The sequence below is a fragment of the Humulus lupulus genome, chromosome 2, assembly GCF_963169125.1.
Source record: "Humulus lupulus chromosome 2, drHumLupu1.1, whole genome shotgun sequence".
NCBI lineage: Eukaryota > Viridiplantae > Streptophyta > Magnoliopsida > Rosales > Cannabaceae > Humulus > Humulus lupulus.
The window spans coordinates 148,028,330-148,036,963 of record NC_084794.1 but is presented as its reverse complement, the minus strand read 5'-3'; the positions used below and the strand labels follow the sequence as shown (position 1 = coordinate 148,036,963).

The following is an 8,634-nucleotide window of genomic DNA, read 5'->3' as shown; positions in this document are numbered from 1 at the left end:
CTTTTATATAATTTATTTATTATTTTTGTAAGAAAGACGTTAGAAGAAATTTTTAATTTTTTTTTTTTAAAAAAAAAAGACATTCATAGTCTCTTTTAGGGAGATGTTAGAAGTAAAGTCAAATTGGGCCCACCCAGTCTATTTACAACATCTACCCATATTTGTAATGACTTACAATTATATTCAAAAACAAAATTTGCAATGTCTCCCACCATAAGAAATTAAATACTCATTCTAATTTTTAATGTCTTACACCATATGTGTAAGACATCATAGGGAGTCATTAAAAGTAAAAATTATTGTAGTGGAAATCTTGAAGTCCACCAAATGGACGTAAAACTGCCCTTCTAAATGGGGATCTTGAGGAAGAAATCTACATGGAACAACCTGAGAGTTTTGTAGCTTCAGGAAAAGAAAGGAAAGTGTGCAAATTGGTAAAGTCCTTATATGGACTTAAGCAAGCTCCAAAGCAATGACATGAAAATTTTGACAGTGTAATGATGACAAATGGCTTCAAAATCAATGAGTGTGACAAATGTGTTTATATAAAAAATACAAGCGATGAATATATTATTCTTTGTTTGTATGTAGATGATATACTCATTATCGGAAGCAACCAATGAATGGTAAAATCTACCAAAGATATGTTGAACTCAAGGTTTGACATGAAGGACATGGGACTATACCAGAGATCCAACTGTTCTTGAAGGATACACTGACGCAAGCTGGATATCTAACATCCAAGACTCGAAAAGGTACTAGTGGATATGTGTTCACCATAGGTGGTGCAGGTGTTTCATGGAAATCCTCAAAACAAACTGTAATCATTAAATGGACGATGGAATCCAAGTTTGTAGCTCTAGATAAATGTAATGAAGAAGCGTAACGGCTGCGTAATTTCTTGGAGGATATTCTAGAATGGCCTGAACCTATGCTGTAATATGCATATATTATGATAACCAAGAAACAATTGGTCGGGCACAAAATGTTTTGTATAACAGTAAGTCTAGACACATACGTCGACGACAGAATACAGTTAGAAAACTAATCTCAACTGGAGTTATCTTGATTGATTATATGAAGTCAAAAGATAACATTGTGGATCCGCTAACCAAAGGGTTAAACAGAGATCAAGTTGAAAAGACATCAGAAGAAATGGGACTTAAGCCCAAAGGAAATTAAGGTCGATATAAAGGAAACCCAACCTAGTTGACTGGAGATCCCAAGATCTAGGTTCAATGGGACAACCTAGTTATGGAGACCTAGTAGGATCACCCCTACCCGTTCCAATTGTGAAACAGTGATGCCAGTTGTGAAAGAGGTTAAGTTCAAGCTTTTAATGACCCTTACGCATTGGAAGTCTGAGCAGAGTAATGCGGGATTGCTCTTAGATAAGATGTCACCTATGTGAGAGAGAAGTGGGGCCTCTTCGAAGGAGAATTGTGGGGGCTCAATTCTCTAAAACCTCTCATAGAACCAGGTAGATGTTCACGACCAAAATGAACATAACCATGAGAACCGAAAACTATGCCAGAAAGATATATGTGTGAGATATTTTATTGTTTACACAAATGACAGAACAGTTCAAAGACATTGTGTCTACTAATCAGTTAGTAAAGTAAATATATTCTCACAAGGGAAGGTTCAAAGGCTAACATCCACCTATCCTACGCAGATATCAATCATAGAACTCTATCACCTTGTTGCGTCGAGTCATTGTTTCTTAATGTTGATCAATTTCATTCATGTGGAAGATTGTTGAAAAAAAATTGAGTGAATGAGAAACTGATGCCTAAAATGGTAATTATTCAACAAATCACTTTGATTAAAGATGAGATTATCATAATATTGTGTAATTTATTATGATTGATTTTAGCAAATCACTTTGGTCAAAATTGAGATATCAGAATATTGTGTGATTAATTCTGATTGATTGTCAGAAAATCACTTTGGGTAACAACTGATATTACAAGAATATGTGTGATTAATTCTGATTGATTTTTAGAAATTAAGATTCCTGATTTGTTAGATATATGAGCATTAATGCACTTGATTCACACACATTTTCAACTCTCCATGAAGCCTATAAAATGAGGCTTCTCCTCTCATTCTAGGACACACAGATACAGAGTATCAAACACAATAGTCTTAGTCTTTTTCTGTCTTCTGCCTCTAGAGTATTTTCTGGTGATAGAGGGAAGGTTTGTTTCGAGTTCACCTAAGCAAACACAGGGATGCTTGCTCACGAATCTTCTGGCACCGTTCAGGTAAAGGGGGCAAATCTGCTTTAAGGAAAGCTCGTTTTGTGTGCCTCAATTTTATTTTATTCTTTATATTATATTTTGGCATTTCTGCTCTTCAATTAAATATATTTATATGTAAATTTCGTTCTTCTCTACTACATTATCTCTAACAGTAGCCCCATGAAGAATGCGTTCAATTACCCTTCTATGTTGACTTATCATCTTTTTGTTATTTGTGCTCACTGAAAAAATATCTTTGTAGCTCATTGAATCTTGTATAGCTAAATAATATGTTCAATTCATATGAGAAAAATAAATAAGTTCAGTTCCATACCTTGTTAGTGACTTAAGCAAGATGGAGGTAACATGCATCAATTCATTCTCATTAGTTATTCAGATTAAAATTGGCTTCGATCAGTAAGTAGGCACTGTAATAAAATCTCTTATTATTGATCGAACACACCAAATAAGTCAATTCATTCTCATTATTTGTACAATTCATTCATTCTTGTTTTAGGAGTATGGTCCGTGTAATTTCCTTGCTAGTATAGGTAGACACAGATGAGTAAAGAACCAAAATTATTAGCAGATGAAGCTACTAGTTTGCAGCACAGAAAATGTATAAATTTATTAAGAGTCACAAGAGATACTGTCACCAGTACCTCCATAGTTGAATGATGGAGGAAAGAAGAAGCAAAATGAACAATCGTCCCCCATAACTTAACAACGCAACACACTACTACTTGCAAAGTCCAGCAGCAACTACAATAATACACCATGATGTTGATGATGATGATCCCACCTATACTTGTTACTTTCACAAGGCTAAGAGCTGCATTGCTCTTTTCCTCAGTCAATCTCGAAATAAGAGCTCTTGCTTGCAATTTACATAACAATCGTAGAAAAAATAATATCATGTAACACACTATTAAAACCAAAATATCCTAAATAAAGTACAGAATGCAAAAGAAATTGAATAAATGCAACATATTATTACAACTAAGCTGTATACCAACCACACTAGCAACACATGCAAGCATCCTATGCCAAAGACAAAAGAACATACTAAATCATGAGAACTACACATACTCCTTCATCTGTGCTGATGTAGCAGCTTCAATAGAGTTACTATATTATATGCTTTAATGTTATTTTTTTCAAAATTTTTCCCTTTTTTAGGAAAGTAAATAAATAAATAAAAAAGACTACTTGTGATGATGGACAAATCAACAATTAAAACCATTTTGAAAAGGAAAGAAAAAAAAAAGATGAAAACCCTCATATATATATATATATATATATATATAAAGGGTTTATATTACTAGAGGTCCCTAAACTTTATTTTGTATCACTTAAGTCTCCAAACTTACTTAGGTCTCAAAACTTACTAAATGTATTACATAGGTCCTTTTAGTTAAAAAATTATTTATAGAATGCATAGCAAAAAATGATTTCTGACCCATTGATAAGCAATTTATAACCTAGTTGATTTTTTTGTAATTAATAGGGTCATAAATTAATTTTTTTTGTAGATTCTGTGAACTTTTTTCTAATTAAAAGGACCTGATACATATTTAGTAAATTTGGAGACCTAAGTGATACTTTTTAGAAGAAAAAAAAAATCGGGACCACTGTTGATATAAACCCTAAAATAAATGGAATAATCATGTTTGTAATTATTGTCAAAGTCATATTAAAAAAGAAAACACTACAAGAAAAAACATTATGAATAACTCTGAAAAAGTACTATCAAAAAAAGTTTATAACACTTTACCAAATGCTAATATAGCTCATGTTATCAAAAGTCAAGTGTTATCAATAGTATTATAGTTTTTCTTTGTATGTTTTTCTTTGTTATAAAATAAATACAGTATCAATTTATCAAGCTTATAAATATTTTGTCAAGAATCAACTTATTTCATGACGTTATTTAAGAGTTATAAAAAATGTTATTATAGATACTTTTTATAACATTTTGTGTTATATTATATTAATGATAACTTTTTGTTATAGTTGTTATTTTTAGGAAAACAAAAATTTGTAGCTTGATAACAAAATAATGAAAAAAAACATTAGATTCACAAAAATATCAATATGATCATATTAGGTAACTCGGTCTAAATACATATTTCACTTAAGAAGTGAACAACTTTCAAAAAGTAAAGTTTAGAGAATCAAAGTCATCAAAATAAACTTCTAGCTAAAAGATTTAGTTAAAATTTGAAAAAACTTCCATGTTTCACTTAAAAAGCCAACAACAAAATTTACGAATATTAGGATGCTTTGTTCTTTCCATTTAATGTGAAAGCCTATTGCCAAGCCCGAAAAGTGTATCGTGGCCTTCCATTTGATTCTATCTATATGTATCTTGGTCTGAAATGAAACAACAACCATATTAAAGCATATAAATATTAAAGGACAAAAATATTAAATTCATACATGATTTATACTACTAAAGCAAGCCAACTAGATCATTTTCATATTGATTCACACAAAGATGAAAAATAAGCTCAAGGCAGCAAAAATCACATATATCACACTCTGATCTGTCTAATTTAAAAAGATGGAAAATATCAAGGAAATATAATCTGTAGCAAATCAAATTTTTTTTAACAGAAATTACAAAGAGAAAAAGAAGACAGAGACAGAGACATGGACACAGGCATATGCATGGACAGAGAAATTACAAAGGGCACACCAAGTTTCTATGCTCTAACACGGTCCGAACACTTGCTGCGAAATAAGCACTAATCTCAACCAATCTGTCTTAGAATTAATGTTAATGTATAGGGAAGAAAAAGGGTCCATGTCTGCTGCCAAGCATCCATGTGAGAATAAAGCATAAAGATATTAGATAATAATTCCATAGCATGGAAAATAGAAATGAGAACTGACCTGAAAGACTAGAGGCTTATTCAAATCAACGGTAAGAGTCCCTCAAATTTTTGTCTGCTGTCAAAATGTTAAGAAGACCAACCTATTCTACAATCAAGAAGACCTTGGGATCAACAACATTTGCTCATCTAGTGCAGAGTCGTCTCTCATTGCCAGCTGCACATATTATTATTTCAAGAAAAAAAATTGTCAGCATTCCTTAAAAACATAGCATCTCATTTGGTAGAATGATGAAGAATAAAAAACATACAATTTTCTAATGTTAGAAAGCAACACCTAGTAGAAAGAAGAGTATTAAAAACTCTCAAAATATAACTATATAAGCAGATTAATATCATTCACTTGAAACTTTAAACAAGGGCCAATACCCTTGCCCAAAGACATGTTTCCTTTTCCGTTAGTTCTATTTTTCTTTTATTTTATTTGGAAAATTGAAGATGGTATTACCTTCTGTTTGTTGAGAGCTCTCAGTCAACCCATGCCTAGGCTTGTTTACCATATAATCTATTTGGAACAAATGGAAAGAATCCATCAATATTTGCGTGATCTCTAGGATACAATTAAAGAGAAATCTGTAGAGTCTTGTTTAGATGAGCATGCAAAAAGGAAGCGAATCTACAAAAGCTGTGGTAAGAATAATAGATTTAAACTACACCAGCAACAGAGTTAAAAACAATACCAGAAAGCAGAGTAGGCGAAAGCAGAAATTCTCATCCACTTTGTGCTCATCCACTTTGTTATAAAGACAATCACCATAACTAGTTGGACGACCAAAATAATTCATAATCGGCCCCAAAGTAGAGAAAGGAAGAGAGAGGACCATAGAGATGACTAAGTGAAGGATCATGAAGAAAAGAGAGAAATCTAGATCGTAGTGGAAAGGAGAAAGAGAGACAACTAATTTGTAATAATAGAATAACACAATTACTTTTTACTTGTATTTTTTGCAATTAGCCTAACACGATAACACCCCTAATTTACTAATTCTCCACATGTCTGTCTACCAATATTATTTTCATAGTTAAAAGATAATAATGTAAATGAATAATATTATCAAATGCCTATACTAATTCAATCTCAGTGTTTAGTTCAGATGCTCTAAAGTTACACTACTCTACAGAACATGGTGAATTTGTGTTTATTATTTGGCTATGCTTATCTTACTCAATATCGCATTCTTGCATGATAATAATGTGGACTTAGAACAATAATGATAACAAAATTACATTAGTCAAATAATATTTCTTTTTCCAATACTGTTTAGTATACGAAATTGAGAGGAATTCTCTTAGAAATTCAATTCGTCAAAATTGTGATAAGATACCCCAAATCACGACTTATGTTTAATTAATTAAGTAGAAATTAAACCCCCAAATCCTACTCATTGCTTAATTAACCAGTACACAACAATTCATACCACCAAGTAGAAAACAAACACAAATTTATCCAAAACAATATGCTTACCCATAATGAGAAATCAAGAGCACAAAGCAATGAAACTAAATTGAATATCATGTTTTAAAATTTCAAATCAAATTCCATACCAAAGAGCGCGGTTCTTCTCTAAGAAAATTAGATTTTCTGTTCTTTTATTCAAATTAATTTGGAAGATTGCAGTAACGTAATATCTTCCCCTCAACATTTGCCAAATTCCTATAAAATAAAATTAGTGCATAAAAAGCAAAAGCTGTATACAATCATCAATAGCTTGGAGACTGAGATCTTTAAAAAAATAACATATCGATCATACACACATACTCTCTTCTTCAACTTGATAAACAAACAAACCAAAAAATCAACAAACGAAAGTACCCTAAAACTAACAACCATTTATATCTGACAAACAAAAGAACATATATATATATATACATATATGGCATTAAATTAGAAGAAACGTTAGGTATGCATTGAGAAATAAACATAAATTCGTGATCGGTTGACATTTACAACAATAATAATGAAACAAACCTAGACGATGAGAAAGAAACAAAACTAGATGAAGAAGGAGATAGATTTGAGAGCAAGAAGACAACCAGAAGAGTCAACGATATATAAATTTTCTGGCGATTAGGTCGGCGGCGAAGTCACCATCGGTATGGTATGGAGGAGACCAGGTGGAGAAGATCTACTATACTTCGTTCAGAGAGAGAAGTCTTTTTTTTTTAGAAGTTTACGGGAAAAATAAAATAGTTTCTATATTAATAGAAAAAAAATAATTACACTAAGTTTTGAAAAAAAAGTTTAAAATATTGTAATACTATCCAACATAAAAAATAGATTACAATAATCATAAATACACAAAATTCTCTCTCACCCTCTTCTCTCTCTCCCTTACGATATCTTTCTCTTTTCTCCCTTCTTCTTCTCTCCTCCCCCATTTGGTTCTCTCATCTTAGCCCTTCGTCGGCGATGCTACATCCGCTCCCGACGACGACAACTCACCTCCGCCCCCGGCCCTGACGGCGATGTACCTCCACCCTTCTTCTTCTTCTTCTTCTTCTTCTTCAGATCTAGTTTTATTTTTATTCTCTTTGTTCTTCTTCGTCTTTTTCACATCTTATTTAGTCATTTCAAATCATATTTTGCACTTCATATTTAATTTTTTTTTCCTTATATACGTAACTGTAACCGATTACAGTCACGATCTGTTCTAATTTCAAGGCTTTTTTTTTAGATTTGTTTAAGTAACTAGGTACAATAGCTCTAATTCTTTTTATTCATAAATGAATTTTTTAGATCTAGTTGTAACCAGTTATAATAATGATTAATTTAGATTTTTTGTTTTCACACTTGACTAAGTATCCAGGTACCATGGAGATTAGTTTTTTTTTTCTTTTAGATCTGAATATGTAACCAGTTACGATTATGATCAATTTAGCTTTTTTGTTTGTGATCCTATTTATTTCTAGGTCTAGCCAAGTAACCGGTTACCATGGCAACTGGTTCATTTTTTTCATATCTATTTTGTTTTTCAGACCTAGCTGTAACCAGTTACTTTCATGATCAATTTAGTTTATTTTTTTTTCCAAATCTCACTAAGTAATCAATTACAATTCAGTTGATATTTTGATAATGGTACAACATCACTTAAAAAATACAATTGATTTTTATTGTTATAATCAATTACCACACATCACTAAAAAAATTTGACAGTGGCACATGATTACTATCACAAAAAAAAAAATCAAAATTACTTTGATAGTGGTAACCAGTTACTGCGAATAAAATGTTGATTGAAGAAGATAAAAAAAATTGAAGAAATGTGAATAAAAACTATGGTGAAGAAGATCTTAGATTTTTTCTTCAAAGAATTATGTAAAAAAAAATATTTTTATTAAATATGAATGATAAAAAATAATACAAATAGATTAAAATTATAAAAATAATCTCAACAAATAAAGTTTTACAAAGATATGAGAAGAAAACTCACATAAAAATGTAAACCAAAAAAAAAAATCCATAAAAAACTTGATGAGAAAAAAATGCCATATTTTTC

At 31.2% G+C, this 8,634-nt stretch overlaps 1 long non-coding RNA gene across 5 annotated transcripts; it reads right to left on the bottom strand.

Moving 5' to 3' along the window:
* Positions 1-2,822: 2,822 nt before the first annotated feature.
* LOC133818610 (uncharacterized) lies at positions 2,823-7,383 on the bottom strand. Of its 5 annotated transcripts, XR_009885982.1 has the most exons (4): positions 5,818-7,322; positions 5,586-5,642; positions 5,139-5,294; positions 2,823-4,616 (listed from the first exon to the last, which is right to left on the bottom strand). It is a non-coding gene; the product is annotated as an uncharacterized LOC133818610 (long non-coding RNA). The 5 variants fall into 5 exon arrangements; XR_009885986.1 differs by having other exon boundaries at positions 2,823-5,294; positions 5,586-5,896; positions 6,683-7,368; XR_009885984.1 differs by having other exon boundaries at positions 2,823-5,294; positions 5,586-6,791; positions 7,172-7,367.
* Between the last annotated feature and the right edge of the window lie 1,251 nt (positions 7,384-8,634).